We start from the raw sequence: 4,814 nt of genomic DNA on the forward strand, positions 1-4,814 counted from the left end.
AATATTATTAAAAGTATAATTAATAAGCCAACATACTATCTTTTGATCAAAAACAAATATTGTAAAATGAGAAATTCCAACTTCCGGGTCCGTTTAAATATTATCTAACTTCCTGTTTTCTGATTGGTCGTCTTAAGTGACCAATCAGAGTTGAGTAGAGGAAAGGTAGGAGTATGGGTATAAATATATGGAATTCCTCGTTGAAAGGCAGTCTCGATGGATCTTTGAGGTGATGCTGACCAAAGTTAAGTGTACATTGTTTATTGGTACTATTATTGTGCTTGTTGTGTTATTGTATTGTATTATTGTGATATTGTATTAACACCTGGCTATGTGGCTGCGCCAGGGCTATTATTTTGACACCTGGCCAATTGATGGTGACATGCCACGGGGTCGGGTCGGTAGTTTGTTGACCAGTATAAAGAAGGACAATGCTAATAGTTGCTGGTTATGTTATGGTACAAAACCTAAGTCCTAACCTAACCTAAATCTAACTCTTGACCTAACCAAAACCTAAGTCTTAACGTAACCTAACTTAGAACTTGTGTTCTGTGTGTTTGATTATAAATACTGGTTATACAAAATACCGTCAAAATGTTAATAATAAATAAGACTTAATTACTGCTAGATTATTCATTTTTATGTAAGTTATAAATTGTTGTATCTGGTTGGAAAAGAGGCTGACAAAGGTGACTGAGTTTCTTCCGCCACTTCTTCTCAGCACCAGCCCATGATGTCCCGAAGTGGTGGTAGGGCAAGCTATATTTGGGACGTGTATAAATGCCCTGGAAAAGGGATTTATACTGAATAAACTATTTGAATTTGAAATTGGATTTTTAATTTGGAACTTATTAAATTACAGTATTATAGTCCTATATATTTCCATGGTATAATACGATATGATAGGAATATAGCATAAAGTATTTATGCTAGATTTTGCTTACTATTATTCTTCTTTTTGTGGTAACTTTATTAATTAAAGAATCTGCTTTAATACATTAATATTTCCTAATTTAGAAATGACTAATGCCCAAAAATCTAACATCAGAAGTGGCATTCGAGCACTTTTGCTAATACGTCCTTGTCTAAGTTTCAGAATGGAACCTGTTCTCTGGCTCAGACCTGAAAACCGTATGGGATGCTGCTTTCTCGAATCGAAGACCTGATGAAGATGTGGTGCTGCGAGTCTTCGAGCCAGCGGCCGGCGGCAGCGGTGCAGAAAGGTAGTGCAAATACTTCGAAGAAAGATCGAAAGAGTTTGGATGGAGCAGCTTGGTGACGTCGCAAAGGCCGGTAAGGCCCTTAGGGGCTTTGCTTTAGTATTTATTAAGTTGTGAAATTGTATTTCCCATCTGAACTGATAATGCTGTGCTCTAGTATAATATCAAATCTAAGAAACATCCCTCAGAGCAGAATTGTACTGGTAGTAAATAGTCCTCGTATGGCAGTGTTGTTTAACTTATGGTCGAAAATACTATTATTTGTCAGATTAAAAAAATAAAACAAAGCATGAAATTTATTCCAATAATCAAAATACATTGTGTAGGAAAATATCAAAAATAGTTTTCATATTAAAAAATCGCATAGTTAGATACCAAATACAACTAAAATTTGTCAGATTTAAACTACAATATTATATTTGAAAATATGTCGGGTCAAATTGACGAGTAAAATAAAATGAATTTCAAAAACAATTAAAAAAAATCGTATATATTCACTACGTCTTTTTTTTTTTTTTTTCTTCTCTTCTTTATCTCACCGCCCGGATGATTTAACACCGTGTCTAGTTATTTCCTTCTTTTGGATGTATTATATTCGATAAGTCTTTCTTCTAGTCTCGTGATATTTTTCTGTAGTCTGCTGCTTTACCCCTTCATGCCATTCCGACTCATATAATCCATTGTAGGCTATGTACATATCCTAATCTTGATTGATGGTTTTTCTAAATTTAGTTTACTTACACTATTAAAAACACTTGGTTCATTACATGATTACTACCGGTACATCCATCCAGTGGAATGTAATATTTATGCTGTCTCTGATATGCTCAACGCATAATAATTTGTATTTAAATGTCAGATTGGCCGAACGATTCCAAAGTCTACGGGTCTTTTTACAGCCTCGTGTGCTAAAAAACAGTGAATACAAATATACCATGTATATAATCTGCACTGTTTAATGGTACCTAGGTCCTTGATAATATTGTATACCTTGATTCATTTCTAATTATTTGGATTCTACCGATAGCGTCTTATACAATCTCTTTTACACACAATCACACTATAATCACTTACGTTCCCTTAAATTACACGTTATTTCAAACCAAGTTCATTCCCACTATAAAACAAATGTGAAACATTGTATTGAAAACAACCTACCTATCTTAGCAACATATTTGGATGATAAAAATTCGTGCTAGTCGTTATACAACTAAAATGTACTAAAATTTAAGAAATTGACAATAATCCGTAAATTTAGTTGATTAATATTATTACGGATACTGTTTCTATATAATACTTATAAAATATGGCAAAATAAATCATTTAGTGTAATATTAAGTATTTCAATTTTCTTTGTTTATAAATGAATCTCTAGTTCAGCTTTAGACATCTATTTGTAAAATACATTTTTTTATCAAATTTTGAGAAATAAAAACAACAACTCTTCAAATACATGATTAAATAAGTCCTTGAATTCAGCTTTATGCAATTTTATTATATTTTATTTTGTTTAACAATGTTTCAATAGCATTTAATGGTACATAAATGTGGAGGAAGATACAACTTGAACATAAGCCAGTTAAAGAAACACATTCTACTGCTAAAACATTTTAAAATAAGTTAAAGTGGGTAGATAAATGAACACTAAAACAATTCAAAAACTAAGTAAGCAAATTACATGTGAATACGGTATTAAATTTCAAGTCGCCAATCAAATAATAATTGTGTATTAAAATCTATAAACTTTATAAATGTGAAATGAGATATTATAAATTAAACTAAATTAAACAAGCACTGTAGCATGGTCGGTATATTACAAGTGTGTAGTGTATGGTGGAGTGTCATAGTGTGTGTGTTTTGCACATATTTTTTTTTTCCAATTAAGTAATCGTAATAAACAGATCAAACTTTATGGTGATTAATAACTAATGATATAATTTTGTCTGTTCACTAACGCTGTTAATGACGGCTGGTGTTATTGCGTTCCGTATTATTATGTTTATTTATTTAAGTTCTTTTACCATGTTTTTTTTTTCTCTTTCTTCTATTTTTATCTTTTTATTTTCTTCTTGTAAGTAGCTAGAATAGGAATGAAGGTATTTCGTCAAAACTTCTCAATTCTGCCTAATTTCATTGATACTTTGGTGTCTACTCTATTTGTGCGTGTATGAGGGTCCATAAGATAAAAGAAACGTACACTTTAGATGATGATTTATTAGACACTGACTTGTCACATAAGATCTCAAACAGTTTTGTATAACGCTTTACATATTAGGAATACGTATGAGTAATCTCGCTAATGCCCGCTACAATACATCCCCCTTTCTTAAAAATAAAATACATGGTTAAACATTGTAACATACATGGTTACATAGATGGTTAAAAATACAATACTTATTCAATTGCTTTAATTAAAAGATAACACTTTTTGAAATAAGGTAATAGTTAATAGTAGGTACCTACATACATGAGTATACACGAGTAGATACACAAAATACGATTACACAATTATACGATTACACAAATGACTTTTTTTAAAATTTTCGCACTATTGGAACTTTGCACTTTCACTTTTTCACTTTACACTATCACTTGTTGTGTGTGCTGGGCGTGAGGGGAGTGGCTGATGAAGCCTGACTCTCCTCTGCGTACTGCTAGCACAGGAAGTTCTTGAAGTTCTCTCCTTACGTATCTTCCATAGTTTCTTTTCACTCTCTTCCAATAGAAATATGCGATGATTATGATGATGAAAATGGTAATAAATATCAGATAAAATTCCATTCTCTCTCTATCCATTTGTGTAGCGGCGGCAGCGGCGGCACTATTTCCGGCTCCGGTTTGGGCAATTATGATTTTTTCGTCAGCAACTTTACTTTGACTTTTTCCCATTGTAGATAAAATCAATTAGCAAAAGTGATTCGTGATTACGGGGCGAAGCGCACAACAGGTTTGACTATTCGTCCCGATCTAGTGACTTTGGGCTCATTGTTTACATTCGTCGTTGCCTTATTTGTCGCAACGGGATCATCGGGCAGCATGACCTTATTTGTCGCGTTCGCTTGTTCATCAATCTCTAGCATAAATGCAGGTTTTAATCGATCTATACTAATTATTTTCTCAGTCTCTCCTTGCAATATTTTAAAATATTTATCAGTCTTGCAAATAACCTTATACGGACCTGTGTAAGGTTGCGTTAAGGGTTTAGTCACTGAATCACATCGCACAAATACGTAGTTGCACTCATGTAACTCTGGATGTACAAACATTTTTCCTTGTTTAACATTTCGTTTAGGCACAGATGACAAGTTAACTATCTTGTTTCGTAACTCCTTTAAAAAATCAGGGCTATTGGAAATTTCTCGCGTATTCGGTTGGAAGAAATCTCCCGGTAGTCTAATGGTTTCTCCGTATACCATCTCGGCTGCGCTTATCTGAGTATCTTGTCTTATGCTTGCTCGTAACCCTAGCAATGCTGATGGTAACTCTGATACCCAGTGCTCTGTGTTTCCTCTACACATAAGTGCTGCTTTCAAAGAGCGATGCCAGCGTTCCACCATACCGTTCGCTTGAGGGTGGTACGCGGTAGTTCTTAAT

Source organism: Ostrinia nubilalis (genome assembly GCF_963855985.1).
Source record: "Ostrinia nubilalis chromosome W unlocalized genomic scaffold, ilOstNubi1.1 SUPER_W_unloc_1, whole genome shotgun sequence".
NCBI classification, from domain to species: Eukaryota; Metazoa; Arthropoda; class Insecta; order Lepidoptera; family Crambidae; genus Ostrinia; species Ostrinia nubilalis.